The sequence below is a fragment of the Medicago sativa genome, chromosome 4, assembly GCF_051527215.1.
Source record: "Medicago sativa cultivar Bolivia chromosome 4, Bolivia_mono, whole genome shotgun sequence".
Taxonomy (NCBI): domain Eukaryota; kingdom Viridiplantae; phylum Streptophyta; class Magnoliopsida; order Fabales; family Fabaceae; genus Medicago; species Medicago sativa.
This window is the reverse complement of record NC_140752.1, coordinates 10,725,847-10,751,813: the sequence shown is the minus strand read 5'-3', so window position 1 is coordinate 10,751,813 and position 25,967 is coordinate 10,725,847. Positions and strand designations below refer to the sequence as shown.

The window sequence follows — 25,967 nt, the reverse complement described above, 5'->3', positions numbered from 1 at the left end:
ACCTGTTAAGTCCTAGTTATCAAAAGAAAGAACCGAGACATTAAAATACTTCATCTCATACTATAATATTTGAGTTTCAAGGCTTTGAGGTTGTGCAATTATGTGCTAGCTTATGCGAGAAGCAATGTCATATCCTATAAGCATGGGACATTTCAATCGGCAAATTAAGAACAAACTTTAGCTACAAATTAAGAAGAAATCTAAGTTTCACCTATGATAAAGGGCATATATATATATATAGTTGTTTTGGCTTCAAATTTTGTGGTTTGAGAAACAGAGAAATCGTGACACGATTTCATAAACGTGTCGCGATTTTCTAGGCCGTGAGCATGGTTTTCTGAGTGCTCATTCGTGTCACGATTTTGGGAAAACGTGACACGATTTTCGGCTTGCTGGGCACGTTTTCAGGATAAGGTTGGTCGTACCTTGGGTCGTACGTATCAAACGTGTCACGATTTGGACAAACATGACACGATTTTGACAGCTGAAGACTGCTATATAAGTGTTTCTTTGCAGATTTTGAAGGAGAGTTTGAAGAGAGAGAAACTTGGATTACAAAGGAGGTAACTTTAGGGTTGAGTGTCTTTGTAGTGAGGATCTCTTGGGTTGGGAAACATTGTAAACACCTTGGGTAGAGAGATTTCACCATTGGAAGGATCAAAAGCTTCCTTTTGTGTCTTTCTCTTAGGATTCATTGTGAGTGTGGGTGACATGAAAATGGGTAGAAATTAGGTCTTGTTCTTTTGTGAGCTTTTAAGCTAATTTCTTGTAACCCATTTGTATCACTTTCATCTTAGTGGATTGGAGGGCTGCTCTCTCCCCCAGAGTAAGTCATATTGGACCGAACTGGGTTACCATCTTGGTGTGTTTGTTCCTTTCTTTCATTGCTTATCTTTATTGCTTTGATTATGCTTGTGATGTTGCTCTACACTTAGATTTAGATCTGTTTTTGTTGTTGTTGCTTGGAGACACTTTATCTATTGATTACCACTTCCTTTGCTCCACACATCTTTGTTATTCATTGCTGTGATTTTGTCCGAATTCACGACAATTGGCGCCCACCGTGGGGTATAGGCGTAAATTGGTAAAGTTGGTATCATGGGTTCAAAGTGGGACATCGAGAAGTTCATCGGAAGTAATGATTTCGGGTTGTGAAAGGTTAAGATGCAAGCGGTTTTGACACAACAAAAGTGTGTAGAAGCATTGAAGGGTGAAGCGGCGATGCCGGCACATTTGACACAAGCGGAGAAGCGTGAGATGATAGACAAGGCAAAGAGTGCCATTGTTTTATGTCTCGGAGATAAGGTTTTAAGGGATGTCGCGAGGGAGCCTACCGCGGCGTCGATGTGGGCTAAGTTAGAGTCATTGTACATGACGAAATCGTTGGCTCATAGGCAACTCTTGAAACAACAACTCTATTCATTTAGGATGGTGGAGTCTAAAACAATCTCGGAGCAATTGGCGGTAACAAAATTCTTGATGATTTGGCCAACATTGAAGTTAATATGGAAGATGAGGATAAGGCTTTGTTGTTACTTTGTTCATTACCAAAGTCTTTTGAGCATTTCAAGGATACCATCCTTTATGGTAAGGAGGGCACCACTACTTTGGAAGAGGTCCAATCGGCTTTGAGAACCAAAGAATTGACCAAGTTCAAGGACTTGAAGGTTGATGAGGGTGGTGAAGGCTTGAATGTTGCAAGAGGGAGAAGTGAGCAAAGAGGAAAAGGCAAGGGGAAGTCAAGGTCCAAGTCTAAGTCCAAGGGCTTTGACAAATCAAAGTATAAATGCTTTCTTTGTCATAAGCAAGGTCACTTCAAGAAGGATTTCCCGAATAAAGGGGGCAATGGTAGTTCTTCCGTTCAAGTTGCGGTGGCGTCCGATGAAGATGGTTATGAGAGTGCGGGTGCACTAGTGGTCACTAGTTGGGAACCGGAGAAGAGTTGGGTTTTGGACTCGAGATGCTCTTATCACATGTGTCCTAGGAAGGAATATTGAGACTTTGGCTGTAACACCCCGTTTTCCCAACGTAAAAATTTCTTAAATAAATCAGAGTTTTTCAACTTTAAACGGAATGCTACACTTCTTAAAAACTCATAAACTGAATAAATAACAATTTATTCTTCAAAATCATTTAACATAAGTAATTCAAAACTTCGCAGCGGAAATTAGTTCAACAATAAAAATAATCTTTGGCACACAGGCCTCATTAGAAAATCTCATAAGTCTTAATTCAATAGTTATTCATAAAGTTCATAAACAATACGTAAGGAATAGAAGTAAAATCAAGTCCCATCCCGTTACGTATCAGAGCACCTAGACACACATGTGAGGAGTCCACTCACGACGCCTCTAATCTTGATTACCTGCAAGTTACCCATACGAAGAGCAACATTTCCAAGCAGAGGGGTGAGATTTCTCAAAACAAAAATATTAAACATATAAATCATATAAAGTACATTCAACAACTTAAACATCTTATAACTCATTAATCATATCTAACAACTTAAACTTCCTTAACTAGTATCATTAATCTTCCTACATTAGTCATAAACTATCATAACACTAATCATAAACATCTTCATATATCATCAATTACTAATCTTAAACATCATTATATAACATCAAATAATAGTCACCAACAATCATCACATAGCATCAATATCAATCATAAGCATCAACATGTAATTCACATAAGTATCATTATCAAAGCATATCATTTATCGAAAACAACTTCATAATTAAGTTCATAATCAACTTCTTAAACAAACATCATCATTAAATCATAACTAAGTATCATCATATATTCAATAATTCAAGACATCATAACATCAGCATTAATATTCATTTAATATCATATTATTATCATCGTCAATCATAAACAACATCATCATCAAACATCATCATCAAAACATAATCAAAACATCATCATTGAACATCACTTATCAAATCATCATTAAATATAAGTTATGACGACTCTACAATGCAACAACAACTTCAACAACAACTTAGACCACTTCGACAACAACTTAGACAACAACTTAGACAACTTCGACAACTTCAATATGCATGTGGTACCACCAGGGCATTAAGCCCCCTTCGCTAAGGTCATATTTGGACCTGTCGGGCATTAAGCCCCCATCGCTAAGGTCATCAAGAACCTGTCGGGCATTAAGCCCCCATCGCTGACTATGCAACAACACAATCTTCCTACAGCTTGGACAACAACGTGAACATCTTATACAATTCCATTAAAATGGACAACTTCTTAAATCATGACAACTTAGACCGACTTATACAACTCTTATCATCTTAACATCTTAACATCTTAGCATCTTGACAACATATGGATCACATAAATAATTCATGTCATATCATAATATAACAATATCAAATGATAATTAACAACATCTTAAAACATCATATTCATCAATCATAAACAACTTCATATAACATCGTATTTAAACATCAACAATAATTCACTATGTATCTTTGTAAACACATAATAAATTATCCACAACATATTTTTATGTCAAACCAAAGCTACTGGAAAGATATCACAAATATCAACAACTTTCATGTTTACAACAAAGATCAATTCAAAATAGAAACATATGAACAAAACGCAAAAACATGAAACAGAGAATGTTGTCACCGTACAATTTCGCTAAGACCTCCCTGTAGTATTTTAATCATAACTCAAAGACCAAACATCATTTTCATGTCAAACCAAAGCCACTAGAAAGCTAACAAAATTATCTAAAACTTTCATGTTTACTCCTAAGACCAATTCTGTTCCGATCAATACCAGTTTTTATTTTTAATTCGGAAAAATTGTGCTGAAAGTCCATAAAAATTCACTGTGACCTACGTGCAGTAATTTGACCATAACTCAAGTTCTATATATTGTTTTGACGTGAGACCAACGGCATTAGAAAACTAACATCCATACCTACAACTTTTGTGTTTACACCTAAGACCAATTCCGCACCGATGAATACCAGTTTTAATATCAAAATTCAGGCTGAATGCAGATTTTCTTCAAGTTTCACCTAATCTCATGGTTCTAACCTCAAAACTACTTCCAATAATCATCCTATGGATTATCTAAGGTCTGTACACAATTTCTACATCAATTCAACAAGTTTTCATCATCTAATCATCAAATCTCTCTCAAAACCCTAATTCTCAAATTCTCACAAACTCTCCCCAACTTGTTAGATGTAATCTAATGATTTAACAACTTAATATTAATGCAAGATAGTCTCACCCTCACCTTAGATTAATTCCTGAATCAGCAGCAGCGTTCTTCTTTTCTAAGGTATTCTCCTCTTCTCTTGACTTTTCTCTTCTCTTCTCTTCTTTCTTGTTCTCCTCTTTTCCAAAAAGCGGTTTAAGGTAAACTCTTTCCAACCTAAGCTTCTCTATTTATAATACTAAAATATTCTTCCCAAATCTATTTAGGTCCAACAACTTATTCTTCTTTCTATTCTAACCCCCAATTCCACTCACACTAATAATTCTCATAATCTTATAAATAATATTTCTCTACTAAATATAGTCTTCCACAAAATATATAATAATACACCATATAACAAATAATAGCATATTTCATCAAAATATATGTATATAATATTTTAACACCAAATAACAAATATACCTCTTCATTGAATAATAAATATATTTGTACACTAGATAACATATATATTTTCACACAAAATAACAAATATATTTCTACACTAAATAACATATATATTTCCACACAAAATAACAAATATATTTATACACCAAATAACATATATATTTCTACACCAAATAATATATATATTTCTACACAAAATAACAAATATATCTCTTCATCAGATAACAAATATATTATGCTAGTAAATACCAACATATAACATAACAAAATACCACTCATCAAAATAAATCGACTAAATCATAAAAAGACATCTACTTTCAAAACTACCTTCAAATCTACTTACTCTAGTAATTCTCATATTCTTATAAATAATAGAATAATGCCACTTAATAAAATACTAACACCCCACATATTTAAATAAATCACATAAATAGACTCTAACTTAATAAAAATAATTAAATAAAAAGGAGGGCGTTACAACTCTCCCCAACTTAAAAGAATTTCGTCCTCGAAATTCAAAGCACAAGAAAAAATAAATTTAGTTATTGATTCTTCAAACAAAACACAAAACCACATCAAAGTTAGTCAGGTAAACATGATCACGTAATAAAACATAACTACTAACTAGAAAACATGACGACACGACACAACGACTCATCTACTTGGCCGGACGGACCGACCTGCTCTGATACCAATTGTAACACCCCGTTTTCCCAACGTAAAAATTTCTTAAATAAATCAGAGTTTTTCAACTTTAAACGGAATGCTACACTTCTTAAAAACTCATAAACTGAATAAATAACAATTTATTCTTCAAAATCATTTAACATAAGTAATTCAAAACTTCGCAGCGGAAATTAGTTCAACAATAAAAATAATCTTTGGCACACAGGCCTCATTAGAAAATCTCATAAGTCTTAATTCAATAGTTATTCATAAAGTTCATAAACAATACGTAAGGAATAGAAGTAAAGTCAAGTCCCATCCCGTTACGTATCAGAGCACCTAGACACACATGTGAGGAGTCCACTCACGACGCCTCTAATCTTGATTACCTGCAAGTTACCCATACGAAGAGCAACATTTCCAAGCAGAGGGGTGAGATTTCTCAAAACAAAAATATTAAACATATAAATCATATAAAGTACATTCAACAACTTAAACATCTTATAACTCATTAATCATATCTAACAACTTAAACTTCCTTAACTAGTATCATTAATCTTCCTACATTAGTCATAAACTATCATAACACTAATCATAAACATCTTCATATATCATCAATTACTAATCTTAAACATCATTATATAACATCAAATAATAGTCACCAACAATCATCACATAGCATCAATATCAATCATAAGCATCAACATGTAATTCACATAAGTATCATTATCAAAGCATATCATTTATCGAAAACAACTTCATAATTAAGTTCATAATCAACTTCTTAAACAAACATCATCATTAAATCATATTATTAAATCATATCATCGTCAATCATAAACAACATCATCATCAAACATCATCATCAAAACATAATCAAAACATCATCATCGAACATCACTTATCAAATCATCATTAAATATAAGTTATGACGACTCTACAATGCAACAACAACTTCAACAACAACTTAGACCACTTCGACAACAACTTAGACAACTTCGACAACAACTTAGACAACTTCGACAACTTCAATATGCATGTGGTACCACCAGGGCATTAAGCCCCCTTCGCTAAGGTCATATTTGGACCTGTCGGGCATTAAGCCCCCATCGCTAAGGTCATCAAGAACCTGTCGGGCATTAAGCCCCTATCGCTAAGGTCATCAAGAACCTGTCGGGCATTAAGCCCCCATCGCTGACTATGCAACAACACAATCTTCCTACAGCTTGGACAACAACGTGAACATCTTATACAATTCCATTAAAATGGACAACTTCTTAAATCATGACAACTTAGACCGACTTATACAACTCTTATCATCTTAACATCTTAACATCTTAGCATCTTGACAACATATGGATCACATAAATAATTCATGTCATATCATAATATAACAATATCAAATGATAATAAACAACATCTTAAAACATCATATTCATCAATCATAAACAACTTCATATAACATCGTATTTAAACATCAACAATAATTCACTATGTATCTTTGTAAACACATAATAAATTATCCACAACATATTTTTATGTCAAACCAAAGCTACTGGAAAGATATCACAAATATCAACAACTTTCATGTTTACAACAAAGATCAATTCAAAATAGAAACATATGAACAAAACGCAAAAACATGAAACAGAGAATGTTGTCACCGTACAATTTCGCTAAGACCTCCCTGTAGTATTTTAATCATAACTCAAAGACCAAACATCATTTTCATGTCAAACCAAAGCCACTAGAAAGCTAACAAAATTATCTAAAACTTTCATGTTTACTCCTAAGACCAATTCTGTACCGATCAATACCATTTTTTATTGATCATAACACCCCACATATTCTTATAAATAATAGAATAATGCCACTTAATAAAATACTAACACCCCACATATTTAAATAAATCACATAAATAGACTCTAACTTAATAAAAATAATTAAATAAAAAGGAGGGTGTTACATTGGCTCTAAAAGAAGGAGGAGTTGTTCGACTAGGAAATAACAAAGCTTGCAAAGTCCAAGGCATGGGCACCGTTCGTCTAAAGATGTTTGATGGCCGTGAATTCCTTTTAAAGGATGTGAGGTTTGTTCCCGAACTTAAGCGAAATTTAATTTCCCTTAGTATGTTTGATAGTCTAGGTTATTGCACTAGAATTGAGCATGGGGTTTGTAAAATTTCACATGGTGCATTGATTACGGTTAAAGGGTCTAAAATGAATGGTTTATACATTTTAGATGGCTCCATAGTAATTGGTAATGCATCGGTAGCTAGTGTTGTACCTCATAATAATTCTTAATTGTGGCATTTGAGATTAGGGCATGTTAGTGAAAGAGGTTTAGTTGAACTAGCTAAACAAGGTTTGCTAGGAAAAGATAAATTAAACAAGCTAGAATTTTGTGAGCATTGCATACTAGGCAAGCAACATAGAGTGAAGTTTGCTAGTGGTATGCATCATTCTAGTAGACCTTTTGAGTATGTGCATTCGGACCTTTGGGGTCCTTCCAAGACTCTTACTCATGGAGGGGGTTCCTATTTTCTTTCCATCATTGATGATTATTCTAGGAGAGTGTGGGTCTTTGTTTTGAAAAACAAAAGTGACACCTTTGAGAAGTTTAAGGAATGGCACACTCTCATAGAAAATCAAATGGGAACTAAACTAAAAGGTTTGAGAATTGACAATGGCCTGGAGTTTGTTTCAGAGCAATTTAATGAGTTTTGCAGGTTGAAAGGAATCAAGAGGCATAAAACCGTACCAAAAACACCGCAACAAAATGGTCTTGCTGAACGGATGAATAAGACCCTTTTGGAGCGGGTGAGGTGCATGCTTCTAGGAGCTGGGTTACCTAAGAGTTTCTAGGGTGAAGCAGTGACAACAGCTGCTTATTTGATCAATAGATATCCATCAACGGGAATAGACTTCAAGACACCTATGGAGGTATGGAGTGGGAAACCGGCTGACTACTCAACTTTGAAGGTTTTCGGAGCTTTGGCATATGCGCATATCAAGCAAGACAAGCTTGAGCCTACAGCTTTGAAATGTGTCTTCATTGGTTATCCGAAAGGTGTGAAGGGTTACAAGTTATGGAAATTGGACTCTAGTGGAGGATCAAAAGTCTTGATTAGTAGGGATGTTACCTTTGATGAGACCCGTATGGGGATGAAGTGTAAAGACCTAGAGACTTTAGTACTGGAAACAATGGTGGAGGAAACTCAGTTTGAGGTGGAGCTTCCAAATGAAGAGAAAGATGATGTGGAAGATGAAGCTTCAACATCGGATACAAGTGGAACTCAACCGGTAGTGGATCCCGATTATCTTTTGGCTAGAGATAGAGAAAGGAGGACCATTACGGCACCTAGAAGATATGGTTATGCGGACTTGGTGTGTTTTGCTCTAAATGCGGCTGAAGATGTGCAAGACTCGGAGCCTAGAAACTTCAAGGAGGCATTTGAGAGCAAAGAAAGCAAGCATTGGTTGAAGGCGGTGAATGAAGAGATGGATTCATTGGAAAAGAACCAAAACTTGGAAACTTGTGAAGCTACCTAAACACCAAAGGGTAGTTGGATGCAAGTGGATCTTCAAGAAAAAGGAAGGTATTCCGGGAGTTGAAGGTCCTAGGTACAAAGCAAGACTTGTGGCCAAAGGTTTCACTCAAGTGGAGGGGATTGACTACAATGAGATCTTCTCACCGGTGGTGAAACATTGTTCCATAAGGATACTTATGGCTATTGTGAATCAATTCAATCTTGAGTTGGAACAAATGGATGTAAAGACCGCTTTCTTACATGGTGACCTTGAAGAAACAATCTACATGGAGCAACCGAAAGGTTTTGTGGAGGACAACTCTAAGGTATGTCTTTTAAAGAAATCTTTTTATGGGTTGAAACAAAGCCCTAGGCAATGGTATCGACGGTTTGATGAATTTCTTTTGAAGACCGGTTTTGTGAGAAGCGGGTATGATTCTTGTGTGTACATGTTGAAGAGGGGTGAGAAAGTCATTCTCTATCTTCTTTTATATGTGGATGATATCTTGATGGCAAGCTCTAGCAAGGATGAGATTGTGAAGCTCAAAGAAAAGTTAAATGGTGAATTTGAGATGAAAGATCTTGGTCCGGCAAAGAGAGTTCTTGGAATTGATATCTTGAGGAATCGTGACAAAGGTGAACTTTTCTTATCTCAACTTAGTTACTTGAAGAAGGTGGTGGAGCGTTTTAGAATGTCAAACTCTAAAACCGTGAGCACTCCCTTGGGTCACCACACAAAGTTGTCCATAAAACAATGTCCTCAATCCGAGGATGAGAAGCAAGCGATGGAAAGTACTCCCTATGCAAGTGGGGTTGGAAGCATCATGTATGGAATGGTTTGCAGTAGGCCGGACTTAGCTTATGCGGTTAGCATTGTGAGTCGGTTTATGGCAAATCCGGGTATTGTGCATTGGCAAGCTTTGAAGTGGGTGTTGAGGTATTTGAATGGGTCTTTGAAGGGCGGTTTGAAATACACAAGAGCAGCTAAAGATGAAGACGCTTTGGAGGGGTATGTTGATGCGGACTATGCGGGCAATGTGGACACAAGAAAATCTCTATCGGGTTTTGTGTTTACTCTTTATGGCACTGCTATTAGTTGGAAGGCAAATCAACAATCCGTGGTGGCATTATCTACCACTCAAGCGGAGTACATTGCCCTTGTTGAAGGGGTGAAAGAGGCCATATGGTTGAAAGGGATGATTGGTGAGTTAGGAATTACTCAAGAATGTGTGAAGATACATTGTCATGCTATTATTATGCCATATGAACGGTACATTTGAAACAGAATAAATATGAGATAGTAGAATGGTTATTTCTGAATTAGTGTATCCTAAAATCTCTTTTATGTTAATAAGTATGTTTATGCTAGTATAAATGTTGGAGGGAAAATCTATCAAGACAATTGATCACAAACGGAATGTCACATACTTCATTTAAATCGTAAAATGGATAATAATAATTATCCTTCAAATTCAACATCATGAAAATCTTAAAACTGTTGCAGCGGAAAATAGTTCAACATTTAAAAGTCTTGGCACGCAGGCCTTATTGGAAAATCTCATAATTTAGTTCATAAAAGAGACACGTAAGGAATAGAAGTAAAAGCAAGCCCCCATCCCGTTACGTATCAGAGCACCTAGACACCAAGTGAGAAGTCCACTCACGAACGTCTCTAATCTTTATTACCTGCACATTACCCACGGTCGAGGTAACATATACGCAGAAGGGGTGAGATTTCATAATCAATACATTAAGCATATAATCTAATAAAATGCATTTAACAACTTAAACATTAATAACATATCAACAATTAACAATTAGCATATTTTTCATTTCATAACAAATACAATCATCAAATACCATTACTAATTTTCATCGCAAATCATAATCAACTTAACACTCAATTTGACGACACAACTCATCTTTGACCATGCAACTCTATCAACTCAACAACAACTTGACAACACAACTCATCTTTGACCATGCAACTCTATCAACTCAACAACAACTTGACAACTTAAACAACATGAAACTTCTTGATATGCAAATGCATGTGGTACCATTCAACAACAAAATGAGCATAATAAGCTCTTCAACGTGTGAGCACAAAGGCTGCCGGGCCTAAAGCCCCCAACTTTAATGAGCACAAAGGCTGCCGGGCCTAAAGCCCCCAACTTTAATGAGCACAAAGGCTGCCGGGCCTAAAGCCCCCAACTTTAATGAGTATGCAATGAACTCAACTTCCAACAACTTAGACAACAACATAAACAACTCATACGACTCATAATCATGGACCACTCCTTGAATTCTACAACATAGACCGACTCATGCAACTTCAAGACACTAACAGTCAAAAGCAGGGAACAGCAGCAAGATACAACATTTATTAACATTTGAATGCGTTAACATCATCTACGGTATGAATTACATCAACATAAATACCATAAAGCATCATTATAACATTCATGCAACCACACTTCTAATCTCAGTCACCTGAACAGACTGCAGGGTCTATAAAAACATCCTAAACAGCTCTCTTACTTAATTCTAAGGTCATCTCAAGACTACACGTGCGAAGGGATCGCATCGGGACAATTTTGGGCAACTAACAGCCTAACTCGCAGTGGCGAGTAACTCTGCTCGCAATGGCGAGCAAAGCGTGCATTCTGGGTTCCTAAGTCCTTACTCGCAGTGGCGAGTTATTCTGCTCGCAGTTGCGAGCTTACAGGTCACTCGCAGTTGCGAGTTGCATTGCTCGCAGATGCGAGCTCTGGGTTCTAGCTCGCCGTTGCGAGTGTTCTTGCTCGCAGATGCGAGCGATGAATGTCAGTACGGCCAGAAACCTAAAAATCACAACTTTTCACCTATATTCATGATTCCTTCATCCAAATAGCATCTAATTATCATCTTAAGTCATATCTAAGGTCTGTACACTAATTTTGCATCAATCTAACATCTGTTCTTGATTCATTCGTCAAAATTGATCCTAAACCTAATTCTCAATTCTCACCAAAACTTAACCTAATCATGCTAAATTCATCCTATAGAATTATACCCTTAATAATATTTGAAAATTAGTCTCACCCTTACCTGAATTGAAGCTTTCACATCACATCATCAACGGCAACTACCCATTCAATTAGTTTAACATGAACATCGGCTAGAAATAAGGAAGCGGTAAAGCCAAGATGTTCCGTGAAGAGGGATATGGCTGCTTTATAAATCCATTGACAACATTCGATAAAACCACCAATAGTAGATGACAGCGATTGTAACCCCTTCATGAATCAAGAACGGATTCTAAGACCTATACCTTGCCTGCTATGCGAGACTTGTTTCTTAGGGTCATTAGCTTTTTGGTTGTGTGCGGCGCAGGAGATACCTATATAACGTTTCTAAGATATGTATATATATATTAGGTTATCATGGTGCACAAACATACACACTTTTATTTTCCATAAGACTTCCGTGTCCTCCAATCATATATATGCATATATTTTTAAAGAAACTACTTTTAATTCTAACTATATTCTTAGCAACTAATAAATATGTATAAATTATCACACCAATTTTCTAAATTCACAAAACAGCCCCACTTCTAATATTTTTATTTTATTTTCATATCTTATTTTATTAAATAATAAAATAAGTCTCAACTCCTCATAACATCTCTAAAAATCATAACATCGCATATATCACATAATTTTCAGATAAATCATATATCTCTCATAAAATCACGTAAACCTCATAAATCACTTAAATTCATAAATCATATAAATATATATAAGTATATTTCTAAATAATTAAATAATTTACGACGGGCGTTACAACTCTCCCCAACTTAAAGAATTTTCGTCCTCGAAAATTTACCTCTAGCAATAACTCTGGATAAGACTCCATCATAAGGTTGTCTCTAACTTGCACATCATCTCTAGAAATAACATGCGAAGGATCCGCTACATATTTCCGAAGTTGCGACACATGAAACACATCATGTAAATTCGAAAGATGTGGTGTCAAACCAACTCTATAAGCCACCGTGCCAACTCTCTCAGATATCTGATAAGAACCAATAAATTTCGGAGTCAACTTCTTTGACTTCAATGCACACCCAACACCGGTCATCAGAGTAACTCTCAAGAACACGTGATCTCCTTCTTGAAACTCAAGGTCCTTCCTACGCTTATCATGTAACTCTTTTGTCGACTCTGCGACGCTTTCATCTTTTCTTGAATCATCTTCACAATGTCTCGAATATAAATTTCCGCCAACTGAGCTACAGGAAAATTAATATTGATCGGAATGAAGTGTACCAACTTCGTCAATCTATCAACAATCACCCAATTAGCGTCATTCCCTTTAGGAGTATTCGGCAAACTCGTCACAAAATCCATGGATATACTATCCCATTTCCATTCTGGTACATCTAACGATGTCATCAATCCAGCAGGTTTCTGATGTTCTACCTTCGACTTCTGACAAATCAAACAAGACTACACATATTGTGCTACATCACGTTTCAATCCAGACAACCAAAACAACTTCTTCAAGTCATGATACATCTTTGTAGCTCCCGGATAAATACTTAAGCTACTCCTATGACTCTCTTCAAGAATCATCTTCTTTATCTCATCATTGTCTGGAATACAAATCCTACCTCGAAACCTCAACACATCCTGATCATCGACCTTAAAGCCACCATCTTCAGTTTGATTACTAGCAACCAACAAGTCCACAAACTTAACATCAGCTTTCTGCGCATCTTTAATATCCTTTAAGAAATCATTATCAATTTTCAGCATTCCTAACTTAACACTCCGAGACGACATTTCACAAACTAAGCTCATATCTCTAAACTGTTCAAGCAATTCAAATTCCTTCACCATCATAGCAGACATATGTAGACTCTTACTACTTAAGGCATCTGCAACAACATTAGCTTTACCCGAATGGTAATTCAAACTAAAATCATGATCCTTCAACAATTCGAGCCACCTTCGTTGTCGCATATTCAATTCTTTCTGATAAAACAAATACTTCAAACTCTTGTGATCACTAAACACCTCAAATCTCAAACCATACAAGTAATGTCTCCAAATCTTAAGCACAAATACAACTGCAGCTAATTCCAGGTCATGAGTAGGATAATTTCGTTCATGTATCTCAACTGTCTTGATGCATAAGCAACCACCTTACCATCTTGCATAAGTACACCGCCTAAACCCAACTTGGACGCATCACAATACACCACAAAAGGTTCATCGGACTTCGGCAAAATCAAGATTGGAGCCGTCGTCAAACGCTTCTTCAATTCGTTAAAACTGTTCTCACAATGAACATCCCACACAAAGGTCTTACCCTTACAAGTCAATTGCGTTAACGGAAGTGCCAACTTAGAAAATCCTTCTATAAATCTTCTGTAATATCCAGCCAATCCCAAGAAGCTTCTAATCTCTGTAACCGACTTAGGAGTCTCCCATTGTGATACCGCTTCAACTTTAGATGGATCGACTGCAATACCACTACCAGAAATGACATGGCCAAGAAAACTTACCTCATCCAACCAGAATTCACACTTAGACAATTTGGCATACAACTTCTTCTCTTTCAGCACTTGCAAGACAATCTTCAAATGTTCTGCATGTTCTTCTTCTGTCTTAGAGTAAATCAAGATATCATCGATGAACACAACCATGAAGCGATCCAAAAATGCATGGAAAATGCTATTCATATATTCCATAAACACGCCAGGCGCATTACTAACACCAAAAGGCATCACTTTATATTCATAATGTCCATATCGCATCCTAAAAGCCGTCTTCTGCATATCTTCATCTTTTACTTTAATCTGGTGATAACCCGACCTCAATCAATTTTGCTGAACACTCGTGCACCCACTAACTGTTCCATTAAATCATCAATTCTAGGAAGTGGATACCTATTCTTTATCGTTACTTTATTCAGCTGTCGATAATCAATAAACAACCTCATAATTCCATCCTTCTTCTTAACCAACAATATCGAGGTGAAACACTCGGTCTTATGAACTCCTTATCTAGCAAATCTTCCAACTGTTTCTTCAACTCAGCCAACTCAGAAGCTGACATACGGTAAGGTGTCATAGACACAGGCTTCGTTCCCGGAACAAGATCAATAGAAAATTCAACTTCTCTCTCCGGTGGTACATCAGGAATTTTATCAGGAAAAACTTCAGGAAAATCACACACCACTTGTAACTTATCAATCACTGCTTGATTCTCAATACACAGTGACGCCATCAACGAAAACATCATAATTCCATCACGTGCTATCTGCTTCAGCTGCTTAGTAGACAAAAACTCTGCTCCACTTTCCTCTTCAGCGGAAGAGAAACTCACCGACTTACTAAAACAATTAATGAGAACATGGTTGTACTCCAACCAGTTTATACTAAGGGTTAAACAACAAACATCAAACAGGACAACTCAATGACGGTATCTCAACCGTCAACGACACTACTCGACTCATCTATTTGGCCGGACGGACCGACCTGCTCTGATACCAATTGTAACACCCCGTTTTCCCAACTTTAAAATTTCATTTTAAATCAGAGTATTTTGATCACAAACGGAATGTCACATACTTCATTTAAATCATAAAATGGATAATAATAATTATCCTTCAAATTCAACATCATGAAAATCTTAAAACTGTTGCAGCGGAAAATAGTTCAACATTTAAAAGTCTTGGCACGCAGGCCTTATTGGAAAATCTCATAATTTAGTTCATAAAAGAGACACGTAAGGAATAGAAGTAAAAGCAAGCCCCCATCCCGTTACGTATCAGAGCACCTAGACACCAAGTGAGGAGTCCACTCACGAACGCCTCTAATCTTTATTACCTGCACATTTCCCACGGTCGAGGTAACATATACGCAGAAGGGGTGAGATTTCATAATCAATACATTAAGCATATAATCTAATAAAATGCATTTAACAACTTAAACATTAATAACATATCAACAATTAACAATTAGCATATTTTTCATTTCATAACAAATACAATCATCAAATACCATTACTAATTTTCATCGCAAATCATAATCAACTTAACACTCAATTTGACGACACAACTCATCTTTGACCATGCAACTCTATCAACTCAACAACAACTTGACAACACAACTCATCTTTGACCATGCAACTCTATCAACTCAACAACAACTTGACAACTTAAACAACATGAAACTTCTTGATATGCAAATGCATGTGGTACCATTCAACAACAAAATGAGCATAATAAGCTCTTCAACGTGTGAGCACAAAGGCTGTCGGGCCTAAAGCCCCCAACTTTAATGAGCACAAAGGCTGCCAGGCCTAAAGCCCCCAACTTTAATGAGCACAAAGGCTGCCGGGCCTAAAGCCCCCAACTTTAATGAGTATGCAATGAACTCAACTTCCAACAACTTAGACAACAACATAAACAACTCATACGACTCATAATCATGGACCACTCCTTGAATTCTACAACATAGACCGACTCATGCAACTTCAAGACACTAACAGTCAAAAGCAGGGAACAGCAGCAAGATACAACATTTATTAACATTTGAATGCGTTAACATCATCTAAGGTATGAATTACATCAACATAAATACCATAAAGCATCATTATAACATTCATGCAACCACACTTCTAATCTCAGTCACCTGAACAGACTGCAGGGTCTATAAAAACATCCTAAACAGCTCTCTTACTTAATTCTAAGGTCATCTCAAGACTACACGTGCGAAGGGATCGCATCGGGACAATTTTGGGCAACTAACAGCCTAACTCGCAGTGGCGAGTAACTCTGCTCGCAATGGCGAGCAAAGCGTGCATTCTGGGTTCCTAGGTCCTTACTCGCAGTGGCGAGTTATTCTGCTCGCAGTTGCGAGCTTACAGGTCACTCGCAGTTGCGAGTTGCATTGCTCGCAGATGCGAGCTCTGGGTTCTAGCTCGCCGTTGCGAGTGTTCTTGCTCGCAGATGCGAGCGATGAATGTCAGTACGGCCAGAAACCTAAAAATCACAACTTTTCACCTATATTCATGATTCCTTCATCCAAATAGCATCTAATTATCATCTTAAGTCATATCTAAGGTCTGTACACTAATTTTGCATCAATCTAACATCTGTTCTTGATTCATTCGTCAAAATTGATCCTAAACCTAATTCTCAATTCTCACCAAAACTTAACCTAATCATGCTAAATTCATCCTATAGAATTATACCCTTAATAATATTTGAAAATTAGTCTCACCCTTACCTGAATTGAAGCTTTCACATCACATCATCAACGACAACTACCCATTCAATTAGTTTAACATGAACATCGGCTAGAAATAAGGAAGCGGTAAAGCCAAGATGTTCCGTGAAGAGGGATATGGCTGCTTTATAAATCCATTGACAACATTCGATAAAACCACCAATAGTAGATGACAGCGATTGTAACCCCTTCATGAATCAAGAACGGATTCTAAGACCTATACCTTGCCTGCTATGCGAGACTTGTTTCTTAGGGTCATTAGCTTTTTGGTTGTGTGCGGCGCAGGAGATACCTATATAACGTTTCCAAGATATGTATATATATATTAGGTTATCATGGTGCACAAACATACACACTTTTATTTTCCATAAGACTTCCGTGTCCTCCAATCATATATATGCATATATTTTTAAAGAAACTACTTTTAATTCTAACTATATTCTTAGCAACTAATAAATATGTATAAATTATCACACCAATTTTCTAAATTCACAAAACAGCCCCACTTCTAATATTTTTATTTTATTTTCATATCTTATTTTATTAAATAATAAAATAAGTCTCAACTCCTCATAACATCTCTAAAAATCATAACATCGCATATATCACATAATTTTCAGATAAATCATATATCTCTCATAAAATCACGTAAACCTCATAAATCACTTAAATTCATAAATCATATAAATATATATAAGTATATTTCTAAATAATTAAATAATTTACGACGGGCATTACACCTATGACGTATGGGTCATAGTAATGAATTTTATATCCGTTTGCTACAACGAGAGATAATGTAGCCTATGAGGTACGGCTCATAGTAACGAATGAAATGTATAATTAATGATATGAAATTTTAAGTCAAGAATTATTCGAATAATATTTGAAAGAGAACAAAAAATAAAATTTATGGAACTAAGAAAAAAATTTAAGGACCCTCCAACATGAATACTAACATAGCATACACATATTAACATGAAAATTATGTTTAGAATGAGTTAGCTACGAAGAAATATTTCAGGGGCATTTTACCAATAGTTGGAAATGAGGAATAGCGTACTAAATTTATGTAAATTTCTCGATAAGATGGAATCTATATGCATAAAGTCATGTAAAATTCTTATTAAGGTTTAAGTTTAGAGATTTGATGTGATCAAATAGTGTGGATATGATTTGTGACTAAAAATATTTAAATAGTGAGAAGGATTAGAGACTAAGGGATGATAATCAAAATTAGGACTTAAACTTTGATATGATATACTATGAGTCGGTTGATTTATCTTATTTCCTTGAATGATTGTCTTAGTGTTGCTGATGATGTTCTAGATCAAGTAAGAACTTTTGGAATTATTATGGTGTTGATGTCTTTAGTTTAATTTTTCCTTTGAAGTGTTTTTTTCTTATGATTTCAAATCGAATTTTTAATCAATATCATTGAGGTTGAAATAGGATTGGAGAATATAGTTAGTATTGATGTGAATTGTAACTGTGATTAAGTATCTTAACTTTTGGATTCTATAAGTTGAATTGTAACTAAGGTTGATTGTGATTATTGATATGATTGTGGTGATTATGTTTATGATTAAGACTATGAGTATGACTATATGTATTATATAATCAAAGCAACATTTGAGAGAGCGATTCTAGTTATCCCATAATCGCTCAGTTATGCATAATGAAATTGTAACAACCCGAAATGGGTTAAGTTTAGAAACAAATAGCGATCCTAGGTTTCCCGAGGTTGCCTACAGCCTAGGATAAGTGGAACTCACTGAGACATCTTGTCTCACCCGAATCCCTTTTATTTATTTCAGATATACAAGTTGTTATACGATAGGATGGCTCGTGATGAAGAAACAAAAGTAGCTGGACTATATAAAGTACACGCCAGTGGAACTATTTCTGAGGTAACATGTGAAAAAAATTCTAGGATTTGTTCAGAGAATATTTATTTATTGTAATTTTAATGTACCTGATGTCGAGTTTAACACTCATGCTAGATATCCTAGGTAATATTCTAGTAGGGGTGTTTCACATTGTGATAGCCAAAGCGCCATTCACTTGGTGAATCATCAAGTGTATCATGAAAGGACAAAGCACATTGACGTTCGTTTGCACTTTGTTAGAGACATGATTGAATCAAAAGAGATTGTGGTGGAAAAAGTGGCATCGGAAGAGAATCCGGCGGATGTGTTTACCAAGTCATTGCCTAGATCAAGGTTCAAGCATTGCTTGGACTTGATCAAGTTTGTTGAAGAGTAATTCCCTTTTGGAGAGAGCAGCATGGTGGTTGATGGTTAAATTGACATCATCACCGAATTAGAAGTCAAGGTGGAGAATGTTGTTTTGGCTTCAAATTTTGTGGTTTGAGAAACAGAGAAATCGCGACACGATTTCATAAACGTGTCACGATTTTCTAGGCCGTGAGCATGGTTTTCTGAGTGCTCATTCGTGTCACGATTTTGGGAAAACGTGACACGATTTTCGGCTTGCTGGGCACGTTTTCAGGATAAGGTTGGTCGTACCTTGGGTCGTACGTATCAAACGTGTCATGATTTGGACAAACGTGACACGATTTTGACAGCTGAAGACTGCTATATAAGTGTTTCTTTGCAGATTTTGAAGGAGAGTTTGAAGAGAGAGAAACTTGGATTACAAAGGAGGTAACTTTAGGGTTGAGTGTCTTTGTAGTGAGGATCTCTTGGGTTGGGAAACATTGTAAACACCTTGGGTAGAGAGATTTCACCATTGGAAGGATCAAAAGCTTCCTTTTGTGTCTTTCTCTTAGGATTCATTGTGAGTGTGGGTGACATGAAAATGGGTAGAAATTAGGTCTTGTTCTTTTGTGAGCTTTTAAGCTAATTTCTTGTAACCCATTTGTATCACTTTCATCTTAGTGGATTGGAGGGATGCTCTCTCCCCCAGAGTAGGTCATATTGGACCGAACTGGGTTACCATCTTGGTGTGTTTGTTCCTTTCTTTCATTGCTTATATTTATTGCTTTGATTATGCTTGTGATGTTGCTCTACACTTAGATTTAGATCTGTTTTTGTTGTTGTTGCTTGGAGACACTTTATCTATTGATTACCACTTCCTTTGCTCCACACATCTTTGTTATTCATTGGTGTGATTTTGTCCGAATTCACGACACACACACACACACACACATATATATATATATATATATATATATATATATATATATATATATATATATATGTACCAGAATCATTTAGAGACCAATATTTTGCTGCCAATTTCCACATTGTGTAGGGTTTTCATACACGAATGAACGAAAAATTCTGGACCACCTCATTGAGGTTTTTCTTATTTAGGTTTTTCAAAAAAGGAGGGAATGGAAATTTGAGAGGAAAAGGAGCATATATATTTTTGACAAACTACAAACCAACATGTTGGTGTCTCCTTTAAAGATTCTACTTAAGAAAAAAGATCAACAAATCTAATTTTTGTTACTTAACATAACTTAGACTTTCACGTGTTACAAAGAAAAATCAATCATAAGAAACATTTGTTTGTTATAACCTACATCTTCCGATTACCTCTGACGTCCATGTCCTATAGCTTTAATTTTGAACAAAGAAGGACAAATTAAGAAACATTTGTTTGATATAAATAGATTAATTTCAATTCACATGCAAACAGTTGCAATCCTCTTATGTTATGCTTCTTTAACTGACTCAGATATTGAAAATGCCGCAACCACTGCATGAAACTGTGCAACAAATATATTTTAATGGACTACTTAGGTCTATGTATAATAATCGTAATTATAAAAGTAATGTTGATATCTCGACTGTTAACCATGTCTACTTACATCAAACTATAGACTTGTGTCTAAATCAAATTCTTCATCTTTAGCTGCAAGACATAATGTTGAATAACTCGATTGTTACAATGTTGAATAACTCGATTGTTATTCATATTTACCGACTACTTACATCAAACTATGGACTTGTGTCTAAATCAACTTCTTCATCTTCAGCTGGAGGAAAGAAATACACAGGATAATACTAAGCACAGTCCTACTCCATTTGTTAACATGATCAAACAATTCCATTTGTTGAACGATGTTTTTATCTCTTGAGGGGATTATGGGTCTGATTCCAAACCCTTTTAAATCCACCTCTGGTCTCTCTCTATCAAAGCCTGGTGTTTTCCTTGCTGTAACCTTTATTTTAAACATTGTCTGATTTTTTGCTATGCTAGTTAGGTAGCGTGAACATGGCGGGTCGTATATCATGCATACATGATCTGAAAAACTAGAGAAAAAATCCCTATACATGAAGATACTGACACCATCCTTTTCATCATCATCCACAACATCAATTGTAGTGATATTCAATTCAATTTGGTAACAAAATTGGGAGTCCTTGGCAAGGATGAAGCAAAACACAAAGCCCAACAAAGGGTAGAGGAAAAAAGGAGAGAGATCAATAATCATATCATCCTTTGTTGTCTTGTACTCGAACCACTCTGGAACACTACTTCCAGGATACAAATACACTGCTTGATAAGAATCAAATTTATCTTTGTAATCAACATTTCTTTCATTGCTTTTAGCATAATGTAACAGAGCCACTGAATGTTGATATGCAAACTTCATCAAATTGATCCGCAAATTCAACCCAATGTTTATGAGAGAGCGTTCATCCAAGTTCAAGCAATTCCAGAACTCAATCCTTTTCTTGTTTTCCTTGAATTGTTGAGCAACAGAAGGGAAAAATACAGTCTTCAATGATTCACATTCAACAAGTAGAGTTTCAACTGATGAAGGAAGCTCTGGTAGAGACAACAAGTAGAGTTTCTTGTTTTCTTAGTCTTGTAAGATTCTTGATGCTTGACGGTATGCTCTCAATTGCAGTGAATACTAAATCCAGGATTTCTAGCTTACCTAGCTTGCCTTGAAATCCAAGAGATGATGGCACATGGTGGGAGCTTAAATTAGAGTTGATTGTAAATGGTGCAAGGGACAGGCAAAAACTTAGGTCCAATTTCACAAGTTTGTCAAGAGAGAAAATAGATGGATGGATGCTTGTCAACCCATAACAACCTTGGATATTCAATACATTAAGATTTGTGGCTTTTGAAAAGTCTGGTAACTCCTTCATGAATCCTGAATGTGAGAGTGTAACTTCTTTTAAATTAACCAGATCCTGCTCAAAAAAGAAAATTACATAATTAATTTATAATTTCTTGAATTAAGATAGATTTAATCTCAAAGACACGTATTAAATTACCTGCACTCCACACCAAAGCTTTTCCAGTAGGCTACCTTTCAAGTTCAATATAACAAGATTCTCAGCAGAAAACTTCTCTGGGAATGATTTTAGAGGATAACGTATCCAATGAAGATATTTTATATCAGTTGGAAAAGATTGAAGCCCTTCAGGAACACGATCCAAACCATCTATATCACGAAAATCCAAAAACTGCAGGTTGGTCATCTTATCAAATACATTGGGGCTTAACTTCAAGTTCCTAATTGCTGACAAGTCTAGACTTATGCTTCTAATAGCATCAGTACCCTGTGATTAATGTAAAATAAAATCAAAATAATTTTTACCAAAAAGACAAATGTTATCTAAAATGGCGAAATATTATTTACCTTATCATTTTTCAATACATCGTAGATAATATCAGGATCTGATAATCGACTGCATTTTCGAGGGTCTTCACTAGATTCTTGGCGAACAACCTCCCGACCCATTTCTTGTAGAATGTCATGCATAGATATAACATTATCTTCAGAAATAGTTATTAGAGCTTTATCTTTCAACCTTTCTAACCCAACAGCCACTGCATTATCACTTTCAAAATCTTTCAATAAATGTTTCATGTAATCCACTTTCAACCTCAACCCGTTGAAGAAACATGCAATATCCAAAAAATACTTTCGCTCTAAACGATCAAGATCATCATAACTGAGCCTCATTACATCATGAACTTTTTTTACTTGGCAGTCTTTTAAGTTTGTCCAGCTGACTTTCCCATACGTCCTTCTCTTTTCCACAAAGTAGATGAGCCAAAACTTTAAGAACTAATGGAATTCCTTTAGCATAATCGATCACCTTCTTTGACAGCTCATAGTACTCCATTTCAAGATGACTTTGTTTAAAGGCGTTCAAATTGAAAAGCTCAAGTGCTTCGTTATAATTCAGTACCCCAACTTCATATATATCATCAACTTCATTAGTAATAAGTACTTGTTTGTCTCTAGTTGTTACAATTATTCTACTATCAGATCAAAACCAATCAAGAGTTCCAAATAACATCTCTAGTTGATCTTCTTCCTTAACATCATCAAGAACAATAAGAACCTTCATACGGCCAATCCTTCTCTGAATATTATTAGACAACCCATTTGGTGAATCGATTTTCACATCTTCTGCTAATAGTGTAGAAAAAAGCTCTTTTTTAAAAAATGCTATTCCATGCCTTCCTAATTTGTCACTCACCTTTGCCAAAAAACAACAACCTTCATATTCAGAGCAACTTCGGTTATAAACTTCTTCAGCAATAGTTGTCTTGCCAATACCTCCCATACCCCAAATTCCAATGACACGAACCTTTTCTGACTTTTGACGTAACAATGATTCTAAATGTCCAACTGGTTTGGCAATTCCAATAAATCCTTTTGTGTTAATAGGATACTTACTCAACCTCTTCAACACAAGATTGATGATTTCTTCAAGTAGATCAGCATCATTCCTATACAACAAAAGAGAAAGACATGAATATTAATGGCCTAAGAAGCACTGTTATAGATATCGAACATAACATTGACACTGGTAATAAGTTAAGAAAATAGAAGTGATTAAATGTAACCATATGAGTTGTGAAGGTGTCGAAGACTGACACGTGTCAAACACTATACACATTAAATTTAAGTGTCAGTGCTCCATAGTTAAAGTCACTACTATAAACTTAATTGTTTGGAAGTTTGTAATGAGAGGTTCAACACCCATGATGGAACATTCCTTCCCTTCCCTTTCCCTTCCTCCTTAGTAGGATCACGGTTCAAAGTTTGACGTTGCCTACATTTTTCGTCTATAGAAGCTTCCAACAAGGTGGTTGCTCTTTAGGCACCTCAAAAGTAACGAATGGTAGTTGATTACCGTTCAAATAACTTTTTAGAACGGTAATTAGTTGCCGTTGGGCAGGTGCCTGTGAGCAATCTCTAAGTGCCTAAAGAGTAATCACCTTCCAACAAACAATTATTACAGACCATGTTGGTCCAAATTAAAAGCATAATAATCACAATCAAGCCATATTTGTTTTGGTGGATGCAAAGTATCTCTGATCGGGAATCAAAGATTAACCCCTCAAAATACTTAGATTCATATTAATCCCAGCACAAAAAGGTTGTAGCAAATTAACAACTTAAGGATGTAAACATATAATTAATATGCATGCACTCTAGTTAAATAGAGGAAATAAAGGTTATGGCTTTTTTCTATTCAGGCAAATGAGCTTATGCCGGCATGCAGACCTATTATCTATATATGAAACAAGTAAATATATAGCTACTAGAAAATATTGAAAATTCGAGGAAAAAACTAACCGAAAATCTAATGACTTAATTCCTGACAAATTAGCAGATTTTTCCAAAGCTTGTCTCCATTTTTGAACCCTTGACAAAATATACTTTTTTTCATGCCCTACAAGTGCATTTTCATAACTCTTCTTTTGATGTCGTACATCTGTAGGATCTACCTCGTAGAAAACAGGTATTACAATCTGTCCATATTTCTCTTTGCATTCAATTATTTTCACAAGTTCTTCTAAACACCAACGTGAAGAAGCATAGTTTTCTGAGAATATGATCAATGAAATGAACAATCCTTCAATTGCTTCAAAAAGTGAATGTGATATGTCATCTCCCCTCTTAAGTTTGTCATCAACAAAGGCATTTATTTGCTTTCGAGAAAGAGCCTTAGCCAAATGGCCAAGAAAGCCGTGGCGGATGTCCTCGCCCCTAAAGCTTACAAAAACATCATACTTTGATTCGGGAGCATTGTTTGACATTGCCTTTTCTGCTACACCCTTCACCTTATTAGCAAAAAAAAAAAGTATTAGATTCTTCATAAAAGTTTAGGAGATATCTCTAAAACATAAACAAAATAACATTTAAAATTTGATACTACTTTTATTTTTAATAAGTAAAAAATGCTACTACTTAATTATCAAAAAGTGATGTGGTTCCTATGACCAACATTTTAACAAGTGTTAAATTAAGGTCAGGTAGTTAAAAGTGTTTGTTTCGGTGACATACTATGATTAACATAGAATTCTGGTAACATTAGTTAGTCAGAAGATATAATATAAGCTTCAACAATCACCTTTGTGACTGTTTTATTGACCATTTCTTTCTTCTTAACTCCTGCAATAGTCCACAAGTTTAACTGATGCCTCGAAACTCTCTGAAGAAACAGGAAATGCAAAAAACAACGTTAAAAAGAAGTGTAGCAGGAAAAGAAAACCAATGAAGTAGATGCCAATTATCAACCTATAGAATTAATTAGCAGGATTAATTTAACAGATATATGTTTCCTTTCAATTCACATACATGATTTATACCGAAGTCCCATAATGGCCGAATTTCCGATTTAGATGGTCTAGCGAAAATTCCATCTGGCAATGCCTTACTTCCATAATGCCTGTATTGCTTCTGAGGAAATAAAAAAATTAACAGAAGCAGAATAAGAGGCAATTCTAAGTTGTTAAAACTCATAAAAGTTTACTGGTCATAATTACATACTGTCTTGTTGATAAATCTAAAAGTTTCAGCATTAATTTAAAACACAAATTTGAAATTCATAAGCA

The 25,967-nt window shown here is 35.6% G+C and overlaps 2 long non-coding RNA genes and 1 pseudogene across 3 annotated transcripts; all 3 read right to left on the bottom strand.

The window, feature by feature from the left end:
- Positions 1-10,307: 10,307 nt before the first annotated feature.
- Positions 10,308-12,211, bottom strand: LOC146926242 (uncharacterized). The gene is made up of 2 exons (XR_015008115.1): positions 11,927-12,211; positions 10,308-10,522 (listed from the first exon to the last, which is right to left on the bottom strand). It is a non-coding gene; the product is annotated as an uncharacterized LOC146926242 (long non-coding RNA).
- A 3,219-nt stretch (positions 12,212-15,430) lies between these two features.
- LOC146926241 (uncharacterized) lies at positions 15,431-17,419 on the bottom strand. The gene is made up of 2 exons (XR_015008114.1): positions 17,121-17,419; positions 15,431-15,716 (listed from the first exon to the last, which is right to left on the bottom strand). It is a non-coding gene; the product is annotated as an uncharacterized LOC146926241 (long non-coding RNA).
- A 3,648-nt stretch (positions 17,420-21,067) lies between these two features.
- On the bottom strand, positions 21,068-25,191 carry LOC146926240 (disease resistance protein RPV1-like; annotated as a pseudogene). The gene is made up of 4 exons (XR_015034061.1): positions 24,706-25,191; positions 22,750-23,852; positions 22,382-22,669; positions 21,068-22,297 (listed from the first exon to the last, which is right to left on the bottom strand). The product of XR_015034061.1 is annotated as a disease resistance protein RPV1-like (transcript).
- Positions 25,192-25,967: the final 776 nt, after the last annotated feature.